Below are 15,905 nucleotides of genomic sequence, written 5' to 3'. Positions count from 1 at the left end.
GGATACAAGAATTTAAATCCTATGACGGCAGTGTTCGGATGATCAGCATACTTAAATCAAGCGCTCCCCTCAACATATTACAGACGGGTGCGCACACAACTCGGACGACTGAACACAGTTCACGGTGGTTATGTAAGTCATGCAGCATCACGTACAACAGCAGGAGAATAAACAGAAATATTAACGAATGGAACGGACGCGCTGAAGGCAGGACAAGTTGTACTGTTCGTGATTATAAAAGGGCTTACCACTCGAAGGATTCGGATATGCGAGGATATATTTACCAGAATATATTTACAGATCTTCAGTATAATATTCATTATCAGATATTACTGTTATCGAGCGTTTTGGTATATCTCCATATTTCTCTTAGCTTTCTTTGGCGATGTGTTTGACAACTCTGCCATGCCTCAGGCAGAAATCTCAATGATAATGACACATCCCTCCCAGATTCTTTCAGTTTAGTTAACAGAGAAAGAAATCCTAAACGGTATCATGTCCATACTGGCAATTCACTTGCCATCCTTATATTTCCATCATATAACTCCAGATAATTTCTGTGGAACATCTGGCCTTGAATTGCCAAGCAAAATGGACTCAGTTTGAATAACAGAAAACAGAAAGTGATGAAAAGTAACATTACAATAACCACAAGTAGTGTACTAATGTTTTTTTAGGGGAAAAAAATTAGTATACTACTTATGTGTTGCTCACTCATTCTCTTCTCTGCGTTGACGCATTTGTCATTTTCAAAACGAATATGATTCTAATGTATCTTCAATTTAGGAAATAACCTGAAGATAGAGCCAAACCCGGATTGTAAGCAGGATGTTCCACAACCTCCCAACAGGCTGGTTTGCCTCGGTCCGACTTATGATAACTAAATTGAATACACCTCTAAAGCTAATACTATTTGAAAGTGAAAATGCTTCTCTCTCTCTAAGCCAATAATAAAAATGCAGCAGCTACTTAATAGCCATTAACTGCTGAAATACAAATCCATCAAATCAATCCAGCATATCCCCTCCCTTTCATCCGAGCATTTTTCTGGCTTAGTTTTCACCGTTGATTTCAAGTCACTGTTTAAAACGGGCAATAAGTTCTTTCTTCTTAACTCTGCATTAAAAGCAAAATGAGGAGATTCATTTTATTTAAAATAAAACCTTACTCAATTTTCCGAATATTATATTAGGAACAGGATAAATAATTATGGGTTAGCATAATCCAAAAGTGAATTACATTTATGTTAAAAATTTAGAAAATCTAGGAGAGCCTTCGTAGCTTACGGTTTCGAGGTGGCCCTCTGATTAGAAAGTTATGGCAAAAAATCCCGTCTAGGAAGCGACAAAGAGCTTTTCCTTTGTGGGTTGAAGGTCTCATATGTGTGGTGGAAGGTTTTATTCTCAAAACAATTAAAAGCTTCCAGAAGAACATGCGTGCAATGAATAGATACTTTAATAGAGCCTTAATTGCTCCAGCGTTAATTCCAATACAATGCTGCTGCTAATATTGCATCGTATCTCTAAGCCGTTTTAAAAAAAAAATCAATTTGCATTTATTTACTTTAGTAAACAGTTTCAGGAATTGTGATTTCTTTCCAGGATGTTTCGACGCTAACATCCTGCATATCAGTTGAATGACAGATTACACGTTGCTGAAAATGCACAATCCACAGCGGTTGGATTGAAATTCAATTACTTACTTTATGCTAACGCGAATTAATAGTACCTCCTTGCATGCAGGTGATCTATCGCATCATGAAAAAATGAAAAATAACCATTCAAGATGTTATATATTGTATCACGATGCGTGATATTATGATTTCATTTTTTATGATACACGCATCAATATGATGCGTGTACCATAATAAAGAAATGTCTTTTTGTCGAAAATGATCTCATTTTATTAGAAATTTGAACCTGCGTTGGTGTTTTTGATGTGCACAAAGGAGAAGTCGTCTTTCCATGCAAACGACTATTGTGTATGACAAGATTGTTTCTGTGAATCACTCTTAATTTTTAATTCAGACCAGTTCTTATGAGTTGAGTGAAAATATTTCAGACCTCAAGAAAGATTTGCAGAATTAAAACTAATATAAATATTTTGAAGGAAAGATATTTAAGTAATCAGTTATCATAGGAATACTCCTTCGATTTACAGTTACAACTGTTTCATTTAGAAACAATAACTAGCTCTGATTTAAGCATACATTAAACGCACAAAGTTGAGACCTAAATATTTAGGAAAGCCGCTGATAAATCTTAATGGTTTTACGTGAGCATTAATTAGTTGTATGTTTTGAAACGTTTTGGGACACAAAGATGAGATCCAAAACATTCATTTGTTGGAGCAGTCCGAAAAGTGAGCTTTCAACTTATGGCATCGAATCCTCATCTCAGTCCCAACGAGGGGATTATTCGCAAAATATTTGCTGTATCCTTACTCTTCCCTTAACCCAATGCAGCAGTACTATGTTTTAACTGACTATGATTTGACTTTTGCAAGTCAAATCATAGTCAGTTATGATTTGACTTGCAAAGAGAAAAGCGTCGATTGTTAATTTGTACCAGAGAACTCAGACTTCACTAAAATTTGGAACCAAATGAAAGGAAAAGAGCCATCCACTCTTACCGATTGCAAAACTATTGCTTTCGAAATTGTTCAGGATTCAAAGTAGCATGAACTTGTTGAGATTCTGTGTTCGTGTTCTTATCACCTGCAAAACATCGAGAGTGTTTTTCACACATTTCTCTTTCGAGATTCAAGAAACGAAGTGTTGTGGTCACTTAAAAGAAAAGCATGCATAAAGCCGATTATAGTAAGATTCGTCTTGAGGAAACTAGAAACATGTCAATTTTGAGTGACATTGAGTGCTCACTCTCACAAATCGCTCTGATTTACGATGAATCTTTTGCTCAACCGTTGTATAGTGTGCATGGTGGAGTGGTTCATTAAAAAGAACGCATTTCAAATTTCAGAATATTTTTGCCTAAAAAGCCGATGTCCGTATATAAGGAAGCGAAATTTGTTTCATAAATACGGCAGCATCTCTCACATTATTTATAGGACAGAAATTGTATACATGTCAGTTATACAGTGAAACCGGTGTTTCTGATATCTGATAATTTTTTTTTTATTTGGTCAGCAAATATTTGGTTAACATTCACTTTAATGAGCAAATGTCATCATGCTATGGCAGATTCCAATTTTTTAATGTTTTGTATATTACTTTTATAATTCTTCCTAAAATCTAACATTTTTCCTGCAACAGGAAACAGTATGAGTACAACAGGAAAGTGTTTCAGGAGTGTATCCTAAATGAAACCTTGTCGCAATTTCAGATAATTCTGCATCTTAAAATGTTTTACGATCCGGATAATGACATGAGCATTGTATGTTTTTAATTTTATGCTAGAATGAAGGTTCCCATCTCACTACACACGCAGTTTTAAGATTATTCCGTTGAACTAAAGTTTGCCAATTTTCTGCATTTTCAAAACTCATTTAGCAAACTTTAATTTGAGTTACTTAAATTAAAGTTTCCTAAATTTACTCGTGGAAAAATTACAAAGTACACGATTAATTTTCTCTAAGCATTAAGAGAACGCCCAACTTAATGAGTGTTTCTTAAAATGATTATTTAGCGTTAATTATAATATTATTCTGCAGAGAAAACATTGGAATTATTAAACTTACGTAAGTTTTAAATTCAGTTCTACTGGAAACTTAGGTTTAGTGCATGCTCTATCTGACACGCCCAATTACTCGCACAACGGAAATGCAAAATTCATATTAGTCCTCATGGTCTTCCTATTCCTGGTTCTTGTAATTGAATTACTTGTTTCTCAAGTATTAAGACGCATATTATGTCTTCAGCAGTTCATTCTCGTTAGATAACAGCAACGCTTCCGTTTACTGTTGACTGCAGGTTGCATTTATTCGCTTTGTTCAAGTTTCCAATCCTTTCAGATAAATTTCTCGCAGTTGAAGGCTTTACAATATTGAGAAGCCATAAGCCCAGAATTGAAAGCAAATGTTAATCGATTCTCATTAATTAGGCAACAGATTTGCTGGGGATAAACATCGGATAAAAGATAACATTATGAATAACGAATGAAAAGAACAGTGCCTCGATGACGAGTCTCAGTTATGTTGGTCGGCTTTCACCATACGATTTTGAATAGGAAACCAATAGGGGCTTTGTAACATAACGGATAAAAGGTCAGAATATGATGTACAATTAACCCTATGCTCGCTTTAGTACATTTTTATCGTACTGAATTCTTTCGTGTTCAAGAGATTTTGATGTAAGAAATATGAATAGACTGCAGGACTAACTCTCTCATCTGTTCTGGGAGTAATCTTCAGTAAGGTAACAGTAGACATCAACAAGCTTAATTCATGTGGAAGTGATGTGATCTTTCATCCCATTTCTTCCTCGTTAGCCATTTGGATTCTTGTGTTCATCAACTTCTAATTGCTTATCTTGTTAGTGATAATACAGCTTAAATATAAGTTAATCTGTACTCCGATTAACCAACACCGCAAAAATTCCTTGATTGCAGTATTGCTCTACTTTTTCACAACTGAGATTGTTCCACGCTTTTGTTCCAGAATTCCCATAAATTGCATGATTGAGTTTTCAGTCCATGGCAAAAATTAACTTGTGGGACGCATTCCACAGGTAAGGGATTTTTCCCCCGGAAGGTTTTTCATCCCCGAGAACAGGCAAACCGGTCCCGTGAACACACACAAACTACAGTCAGAAATACTTAAGACAGTCATAGATCTGATTCGTCAGCAATGCCGGTCCCGAGCCCGATAAAAATTAAGGGGGATTGAGATGGTGCCCCATAAAAGAGGCCTCACGGCCGTTCAATCATCATACGAATAAACTTTAGATATTAAATAATACCTATTCAATAATGTTTGCTTCCTTAATTTCCAACAGCATTGATTTGGGTGAAATTTATTTTTCAGATTATTTGTTAAATTTAACATGCCATCCCGCTTTTCAAAGCTAACCTCTCTGATGGTTGTCTAATTCTATTTCGGTGTACATTAGGAAATCCCCCCGCCCTTCATATATAAAGATAGGATAAAAAGGTGATCCTGTATTTCTAGTAGTATTCAAATCACAATCCGATATGGATTGAAGTGATAGTATTCAGATTATTACGTAAATGTAGAAATCTGCTTTGTAAAGAAGTAGTAACTGAAATGAAGTGACATGTTGTGCGCCTCTACAAAGCGTGACATAAAATTGGTATTTAAACAACAGCCCCAACTCGAGGATGCTAAAACTTTCTGCCCGAAATGAAGTGATAACTCACTCAGTTGTTATGGGAAAGTTTATCATATGTTTCGCCTTTCTTGCCCATCAGATTTATTAAATATAATTTTTATTATTAAAAACAGCAAAATATTATTTTATCAGAGCAATTTTAATACGAATATATCGTTATAGGTGTTTCGTATGTCACTAATATAGATCTGAGTATATCCTAATTCGTATTATTATGTCATTAATATTTAAATTTAAATTTTATGTATTTTATTAAACGACACTCACTATACATACCGAGTTCAAAATGCAGGACCATGCGAATATTTCTAACAAGATCTCGGACATTTATGTGATAAATGTCAAGAGACTGCATTAAAAAGACAAAATGTAATGGCAAGTAAATTATTTCTTAGGTAAAATCTGCAGTCCAGAAGTTTAAACATCTTCAAATCACTTGTGCTGTTTATCGCGAGTGTCATAGAGCGTTAGTTAACTCAGACATCCACTCTGAGCCTTCACCTATAATTGAATACAACATTCACTTGCATGCTAAAATATCATCTTTCTGTATTATAGATTCAGATTTTCCAGAGTATACTTTTAGGCTGGACCAAAGCTACGCTATATTAGTTAGATAATTAACCCTAAAATATATTTTGTCTCCTGCATGTGTGAATGCGTTTCATATGAGTGCATCCAAAATGTAATCGTGACACAGTTCCAAATAATGATATTAGCATTGCCTATTCTTTAATTATATTAGAATGAAGTTTCCATTTGTCCAAAACGTGGAACTATTTAAAAGCATTGTATTGTAGCAAAGTTAAGAAATTTTCTAATTCCGTTAACCTCGTTTACATACCTTTTAAATTGAGTAATACCCCTACTAAAATTACGAAGTAAACGATTAATTTTCTGAACATTAACAGAGTGCATGTTTAATTACATTCACTTAAATGGTTAATTATTAGAGTTAAGGATAATATACTACTGCAGAGAGTGCATAGAATTGCTATGAAACAGGTTTGAAATTCAGCTATTACTGAAAATTAGGTCAGTGTATGTTGTTCAAAGATAAGCGAAATTCAAATTAACTCTCGTAGTCCACTCCTTATTTGGTGGTCGGGAATGAATCTCTGCACTTCACCGGCTGATAATTTTGTGACAGTAGCTAGTATTCGGCAGAATTAAATGAAGACATTGAATTATTTTGAGGCCATTAGTTCGAGTTGGTCTTATAACATACGCTAATGTTGTTTCACAAGTAAATAAACAGCCTATTCCTCTGTTGTAGCAGTTCATCGCCTTCAGACAACAGCAGCATTTCATTTATCGATAAATGCATTTCGCTTTGAGCAGCTTTGATAAGTGCTGAATCCATTTAGATAAATTTATTGCAGGCGAAGCTCACTATATTGAGAAATCGTAAGCCTAGAACTGAAAGCAAATGTCAATCGATTAACGGTAAATAGGCAACATAATTCGTTATGGAATGAACTTTACATAAAAGACATAATTCAATCGCGAGTGAAAGGCACTGCCCTGTTGCTGGGAGTCTTTGAATGATGCCGCCCACATTTCATCATACGATTCTGAATATAAACCGATAGCTGCTTTCTAACTTAGTGAATAACACACCAGTACAAGATGTACTATCAAGCCTGCGCTTCCAGTAGTACCATTATTATCGCGCTGAAATGATTTACCTTTCGCGCACAAGATGCTTTGATCAGAGAAATGTGAACAGATAGCAGACTCATTGATTACTCATGTATTGGTTTACAGATAAAAAATAATTGAAATGGGAATGTATATTTCATTATCTTAATTGAATAAGTCCTATACGTATAATAAGTATATAAGTTCTTTACTGATGTTCTGCTCCGTATTCCGAAACTCTGACACACAAAATAATTGCCATCCAATACTGGAGTATATGTTCGCCTGCAAACAGATCATTTCCTAATCCTCAGGGATTGCAAACCGAACTTATTGGTTTGGTTTCCATTAGTTGACTTATTAATGCTGAAATTCTTTTCATTCTAAGCTGGTTTCCTTAACCATTGAAACTTTTATCTCGCTGATTTAAGATGAAGCAGAAAGCCGCGCAGTGCTTCGGAACAAACTTCTGTATTTCGTCAGCAATGAGACTTTATTAAAGCGCTACTGTCATTTCTAATGTCCCAGTATGAATTTTTCAAAGCGCCAATCATGTAATATTCTTCTCTGATCTTCGATAATTACCAATAATGGGAAGATGCATTGAAGTTCATCCATTCTGTAGAAATATTAAATTTTCATTCCTCGTGATTCGAAATATGACAGCAAATTCATCTTCTGGCATAAATAAATAAAACTGACTGAATTATACGAAGTCCGAAAGTGTTATTCCCAACCTCATAGTAAACTAACTAGGTTGCAAGGTAGGCATGTGAAATTCAGAGAAAATTTAACGTAAGTTTCCCATTCGGCGTTTCCGCATTTGCAGAATAAGAATTCGTAATGGCGTAAAGCCTTCTGGGTATACACGACTCGTCTTGAACTTAACTTGAATATATTACGTGCCTTAAGGTTAAAAAAGCCGTTTGTTGTGGTATTTAAGTAGGACTGTTGCCGCCCTTAAGATGACATGAAGGGTTTATTCATATGTCGAACGAAAGTCTGAAGCTGTTGACTTTAAATTCTTTGACAGCTGTGATGAAGGAAACTGAAGTTGTAGAAACAGTTGAAGTTTAGAACGAAGGAAAACAGGATTACTCTTGCAAAACCCTGTAAACTGATTGGGGCGTGACATCCCAAATTGTACTTCAGGGCGCAACTATGGAATACAGCCAAAATTTCAGAAAATTCCAAACAGTTTATTTTTTAATAAACTTATTTTGAATAAGTCTTATACTTATTCTTTTAGACTTTTTTTCATATTTTAGGTTTTTATACTTTTTCATATTGTTACACTGAATTAGAATAAAACAGCTATAAATAATAATAATAAAGCTAAGACACATCCTTCGGTTTGAGGGACAGCATAATTACGATTTAGCCTTGAATCTTGCAGAGTTAGCGATGAAAAAAAAAAAAAAAAAAAACGAGGTTGAAGTGAGGCCTTAGTTAAACCACCAGTATAATTAAAAAGCTCGTGAAATGGCAGATGATATTCATTAGTTTTTCCCAAATAATGCTGAGAAGGAAAAGTTTAAGTGAAATAAATTCATCTCACTCTAAGTAAAATCAGATCCTCTTGGTTGTGTTCTACACGTCAGTCGTCATAATTAGGAAAAGTGCATTTAACATGTTAATATCAGGTTATAATCACCTTAGGGAAGAAACGCACCGTATTAAAAACTTTACTAAATGAGCGGTATTTGGTCAGTTTTGCTAATGTTCACTTTCAATTAAAATGTTTTTTGTTTACTTTTTTATACCGAGCTGAAACCGCTTTGATTCGTGTAGGTGAGAAAATAAATATAGAAAATGTCGATTCGCCTCAAGGGCTCACTTTAATGAGTACTGGTATGGCAAACCAGGTACCTGATGCTGGACTATGCCTTACTTCACGTAATATACATCTGTTATATTATTTGCAGACTGGTCCCTCCCATTTTTTTTCTTTCCTTCTTTCTTTTCTTCTTGCTCCATCTCCCCAATGTATTAGAGTATTCGAGGGCTAGGGGTGAATCTTTCCTATTTTGCTATTTCATCTCATCTCAACTTATGTGGAAAGGCCCTCTGAAAACCTACCACTTTCTTCTTACAGTGACTTCAAGCCAAATGCTAATTTGGTTGTGCCTTATAACACATCTCGTGCTGCATCGGTTGTCGCGCAGAATAATCACAGCCGCGTGCACGGCTTAGGCAGAAGGTCCTGTTCTAGAAGTATATTATAGTCTCCATCAAAAGTCAGTGATACTGTGAATGAGCAACACAGAAGGTATAAAATTAATCTTAGAAGGGAATTTTACATAAGCACATGGAATGTTCAGGGTCTACAGAGGGGTACTCTTGAGAGTGTCTGTAAAGAGATGGATAGGTATAAAATTGACATCCTGGGAATTACAGAGACCAGATGGAATGAAGAAGGTCACTTCAAAAGACAGGATGGTGATTATTTACTCGGGTGGTGACTCAAAACATTATAGGGTAGCTGTGATACTGAAGAGCTCAGGCAAGAAGCCTTCTTGGTTATAACCCCATTAATGATAGGATATAACCAAGAAGGTTTCTTGCCTGAGCTCTTCAGTATCACAGCTAAGATGTAAAGTATGTCTCTCTTTGGTAGGCAGTCCAAAACAGTTTGTAAGTTTTCATAGAATTCCTCACTCTCTTCTTCAGGCCTATCCATGTGGGAGCATCTATGATGTGCATACTTGTCCTGAAGCAGTTGTGGTACAGACTATCAGCTAATAAGTGCCAAAGTAAGACTGCGAAAACTTCCTGGTCTGGCACATCCCACTAGATTGGATGTTAGAGTAATTCTTAGTGGATTCGCAGAAGAAACATAAACTCGGTTGGATGATTTTTTGGAGACCAATGAGGAGAACCCACCAGAAATGCTTTGGAAAGGAGTCCGGGTGATAATACAGTATACAGCGTAGACGTAACTCGGCCCAATAAGAAAACCAAGAGACCTATGAATATCAGATTCAACACGGGAACTAATCGAAAGAGAGCGGTTCGAAAAACAAAGAGACACAGGGAGTGAAGAACAGAAGAGATTACATATAGAAGTCAGAAAAGCCATCAAGCAGGACAAGGAAAAGTTCTATACTAATAAATGTAAAGAGATAGTTCCAGATGAGGAGGCACAATTATAAAAGGATGTTTTATTTAGTTCGTGACTTAAAGCATAGGTTTAAACCTAAATTGAATGTCACCAAAATTGGAATGGAGCATTACTAACAGAAGAGTTGGAAATCAAAAACAGATGGAAAGAATACTGTGAGGAACTGTACAGCAGAGTGGATAAAAAAAATGTAGAGCCCTTTCACTAGAAAAAGTTTGATTTGTCACCCCCTCCACTTAGGCATGAAGTTGAAAGAACATTTAAGCAGCTTAACAGCAATAAGGCCTCAGGTGCAGATGAAATCCCAGCATAGTTAATTAAGGCCACAGGGGATGGAGATATAAGAGTGTTTCATACATTGATCACAAAGATATGGGAGACAGGATCATGGCCTAGAGACTGGAAGAAGTCGATTTTCATAGAACTACATAAGAAAGGCGATACGATGGCGGGTAAGAACTATAGAACAATTAGTTTAATATCTCATGCAAGCAAAATTTTATTGAAGATGCTAAATAGGACTGAGGCCAAAGTTGAGGCAGAGATGCTCGAGGAACAAGCAGGTTTTACGAAAGGTAAGGGCACCAGAGATTAGATCCTTTGCCTTAAACAGATTACAGAACAATACAAAGAATTCAGACTCCATCTGGTAATGTGTTTCTTAGACTACCCAAAGCTCTTGACTGTGTTGAGCATGTGAAACTGTGGGAAGGAATGAAAATAATGGGTTTATTTCAACACACTATCAGGTTGATAGCCAACTTGTACAGGGAGCAAGAAGCCAGGGTAAGAACAGGTGTTGGATTGACTGATTGGCTTAATGTTGGAAAAGGAGTTAGGCAAGGATATTTACTTTCTCCTCACTTGTTTAGTATATATGCAAAGGACATCATTAGTAAAGCATTGGATGAGTTCAGGCCAGGAATTAGGATAGGAGGTAGACTAATCAGTAATCTGAGTAATGATGATGATGCACTACTTCGTAATGACATGGAAGAACTAGGATTAATTCTTGACAAAATTAACAAGATCAGTAATAATAGAGGACATCAACTCAATCCTACGAAGACAAATATTATGGTTCTCAAAGGAATACAAACAGAGAATCTCTTGAGAAACAATTGTACCTTAATGAAGAAAGAATTCAGGAAGTCAGCAAGTTTGAGTACCTGGGATCCATTACTAATGTGAAGAATTGCTGTTCAGAAGCTGGAAGGATGGATCTATCGCCATGGGAACAAAGTTGAGGATTTTGGATGCAGTTGTTTTTTCCAACAGCGACTTAGGATGTGAGACTTGGAACCTAAAGGTCATCAGATAAAAAACGGATATCTGCTTTTGAGATGTAGTGTTACAGAAGACTGTTGAGGATATTTACTGAAAGGCGTACAAATGAATGGGTGTTAAGTAGAACTTTAAGACTCCTTAAGGATACTGACAGAAGAAAGTATTAAAATATTTTAGATACGTTGAAAGGACGGAAGGGGGAATTCTCAGAACAGTAATAGAAAGTAAAGTTCTGTTCCTGGAAATCATTCAAAAAGGGAAATTAATTGTCGAAACCAAATGGCAACTGTTGATTTATTATAATCGCCTTTAACAGTTGTGAAGTATTCACCGGGACATGATTATAGCTCCCCCTCATCCAGAAACCTAAAACAATGACAGATGTTAATATGCTTAGATAATTAAGTTTTTTTTGCGATGGCAGCGATGGTAAACCCTACTTTCTTCTTCAAAAGTCCCTCTCCCCTTCCCAGAAAAGGATAATGATTAAAAAGTTTGAGTTTAATTAATTTTTTTTTATACTGCCCACCAATTTTATTATCTTGAATGGCAGTCAGTCTCAAGTAGAGTAATGTGGGCAAATATGAGAATGGGGAACTGGACAATGAGACTTATTTGTGCCTATGGTCCCACAGAAGGTTCTACTAAGGTAGAAGTGGAGGAATTTTTTGAGGCTTTAGAAAAAGCAACTGACACAATGAAAAAGGAAAAGTTGGTCCTTGTTGGGGATCTAAATAGCAGAGTAGGAAATGATTGTGAGACATACAAAAATATTTTGGGAAAATTTGGAGAAAAGAGCAAAGCTAATAATAATGGCAAATATTTGTTGGATTTCTGCTCAGGACATGGACTGGTTATTCCTAACACCATGATCCAACATAAAAAATATGCACAAATTCACATGGAGAGAAGAGGCAAGGAATAAGAAGAGTCTCATTGACTATGTTATTGTTGATAGTGATGTTTTCTCTCTGGTGCAGGACACCAGAGTGTACAGAGGATTTGAAATTGGAAGTGATCACTATTTAGTCTTGAGCAGGATAAAACCGAATTTCATATTGAAAAGAATAACATGTAAGAAAGTTTTAAAGCGAATGAAAGTTGAGCAGCTCTCAGTTGTGAGCTGTAGACTAAAATACACAAAGATTATTGAAGAAAAAATGAAAGAGTTTGAGAACAGGAATCAAACCTTGGAGATTCAGTGGCAAACTCTGAAGAAAACATTGATCGATTCTGCCAGAAAGGCATGTGGTGAGGTTGTCTGTAAGGATAAAAAAATCAGAAATCCCTGGTAGACACAGGAAGTTAAAGAGGCAGTGAAGGAAAAGAAGAAAGCATACCAAAAGTTCCTGTCAAATAAGTCAGCTTGTGCTCTTAGAGAATATAGAGACAAATGCAAGAATGCTAAACACTGTGTAAAACTAGCTAAACAAAAGTCATGGGAGGACTTTGGCAATAATATAGAAAATAAATATCATGAAGGTGGCAAAATATTCTGGAGGTTGTAGAAGAAGTTTAAGAATGGAGGAAAGAGTGCTATAAAAGGAATTAGAGATGATAAAGGTGATGACATGAAAACGGGAGAAAAAGATATCCTTGAAGTATGGAGTAATTACTTTGAAAAACTGCTAAATGAAACAAGCAGTGATGACAGCACAGTGGTAAAAAACATTGACCAGGCATGCAGTCAGGAATACATATCCATACTTGAAGTAGAAAAAGCCATCAAAGGCTTGAAATGTGGAAAGGCAGCAGGAGTAGATGATATTCGACCAGAAATGCTGAAGTATGGACAGAGGGACGAATTCCCGATGATTGGAGTAGAGCTCTCATAGTACCCATATATAAAAAGGGAAATAAAACTGAATGTGAGAATTACAGAGGTATTTCCCTACTGAGTGTTCCTGGCAAGATCTATGCAAGTATACTTGAGAAACGGTTGAGAAGAATTGTGGAAGAAAAGCTTGGTGAAGAACAAGCTGGATTCAGGCCAAATAGAGGCTGTCAGGATCAGATCTTCATTTTACGACAAATAGTCGAGAAAGCATGAGAATATAACAAAGATCTGTATTTAAGTTTTGTCGATCTGGAAAAGGCATATGACAAGGTGCCAAGAGAGAAGCTATTCAATACGCTGCAGTTATATGGTGTCAATGGAGCATTATATCAAGCAATACGTAGTCTTTATTTGAGTTGTAAGTCAGCAGTTAAAATTGAAGGAAGTACAGGAAGATGGTTTAATGTTAAATCTGGTGTGAGACAAGGATGTACATTATCCCCTCTGTTATTCATTATCTCTATGGATCACATTATGAAGGAAAGTGGTACTAAACATGATATCAAAATTGGCGATGTTAATGTCAGCTCTTTGCTTTATGCAGATGATGTTATACTTCTAAATAAATCCGCTACAAGTCTGCAAGATTCTCTGACTAAATTGAATAGCTGTTGAAATAGATATGGTATGAAGGTCAGCATTAAAAAGACAAAGACAATGAAAATAGGCAGAATCATTGAAAATGTCAACTGTATTGTGAATGGAGAACCTGTGGAACAAGTAAAACATTACAGCTATTTAGGCACGATTTTTAGTGAAGATGGTAAATTAAATATAGAAATAGACAACAGAATCAGCAAAGCTGGTATGGTGGGAAGTCAATTGAATAAATTCATATGGAATAAGAGAGAAATTAGTCGGAACACTAAATTAGCTGTATACAAGACAGTGTTCAAACCAGTTTTAACTTATGGATCTGAGAGCTGGGTCAGAAGTAAAACACTTGACCAAAGACTAGAGACCGCAGATATGAGAGTCCTGAGAAAGATTATAGGCGTGAACAGATGGCATCAATGGCAGTATCATATTAAAAACGAGGATATTAGGAAAGAACTTGGCATTGTCAGCATCCAGGAATGCGTTAGCAGAGCTAATCTCAGGTGGTATGGTCACTTAAACAGAATGGGCGAGCAAAGATTAGCAAAACAAATGTTCTCTGCCAGGTTGGCAGCGAACACTTGTTTTGTGAAACAAGTGTTCGCGGTCTAAACAAGTGAAAACAGAATGTACAAGACAAACACGACACGGAGCCTTTTCAAATCGTCATAATTAAACGACCCAGAGGAAGACCAAGATATAGGTGGATTGATACGGTACAAAGTGCTTTAGACGATAGAAATATAAGATCTGATAATGTTGGAGTGTTGACAATTAACAGGCTGATTTGGAGGAAAATTGTAGATAGGAAATTAATAATGATGTAATTTTTTTCATGTAGTACTATCATATCCTGTACACCCCTTGAGGGTACATGGCAGGAATTTGATGATGATGACCAATTTTATTAATGTGCAATGAGCGCGAAATTTTTTTTGGGTGGGATTCACCTAACACCATATTTGAATTATGTATTGGATGATGACTAAGCAACTTTATATTTACTATATAAGTTAATAATCGCAGTAATATATAAACAAAAAATGAGGAAATGCATTATGGGAATTTCATATAAAGGATTTCTGACTAATAAAATTAATGGAAATGGAAGCTTAACGGGTAAATTTAATGAATCAGAATGGATGCCTATTTTTGGTTCTCATTACATTAAAACTGATCTCATTAGAAGAACAAAGTTGCTTTTTTGTTGTTGGGTGTTTTCAGTGTAAAAACAGAATGTACAAGACAAACACGACACGGAGCCTTTTCAAATCGTCATAATTAAATTTTTGTTCTTATGTACACATACCAGTATTGAAATAGCATTTGACTTTAGCTGCATTTTTATCGTTCTACACGTAAAATACAGAGAAAAGGAAAAACCTCACTTAATTCATTGTATTGAATCATTCAAAATAAGGGTGTATTCCTATAGCAGTACCTGTTCTAAGTGCACCAGCCAGAACACCACCCCATAACGGTAATAGACATAGAAACAAACTCCCCGTTTAAATTCATGGACAACGAAGACACTGCCACTGAGGTCTATTGCTTTCGATCAGTTGTCACACTCTGCTCCTTCTATTTGATTAAGCACTCTTCGAGATCTAAAGATTTTCAAGATCCATATGTCATCCAAATATTTATCTTCGAGACAGACATTCGTGCGCGAGAATGTGTTTTTGCGTGCAATAGTTCGTGCAGTATGCACTGAAATAAACCCAAATAATAATACATGTGAAGGTGTTTTAAAAAATGTATAGTTTTTTTTCAGTTTTGTGGCCTACGGTCGGTAAAAGCAAGCTCATTTGCAACTTCCCTTCGGTGGGATTTGCACACCATTATTTGAATTAGGCACTGGATAAAGAATACTGTTTCATATTCAAAAGCGCTTAGAGCTCCGATACTACATCACTATATATGTATAGGGCTGTTCAGATAGTAAATAGAGTTGTGTCCTTTCATAGATGAGAGTGAGTTAGATAAGAGTTGGAGAATGAGTGACCGGGGCGCAGAATTACACAACCCCAAGTAAATAGCTGAATAGAAATCGCATCTCGACTAGCAGTTAATGTAATACCATCGAGAAACCGAAGCAACATTAGCAGAGCTTTTCA

This window comes from Typopeltis vanoorti, chromosome 15 (genome assembly GCF_054136105.1).
Source record: "Typopeltis vanoorti isolate ZY-2024b chromosome 15, IOZ_Tvanoo_1.0, whole genome shotgun sequence".
Classification (NCBI taxonomy): Eukaryota; Metazoa; Arthropoda; class Arachnida; order Uropygi; family Thelyphonidae; genus Typopeltis; species Typopeltis vanoorti.
The sequence above is the reverse complement of the archived record's forward strand: the minus strand, read 5'-3'. Positions refer to the sequence as shown.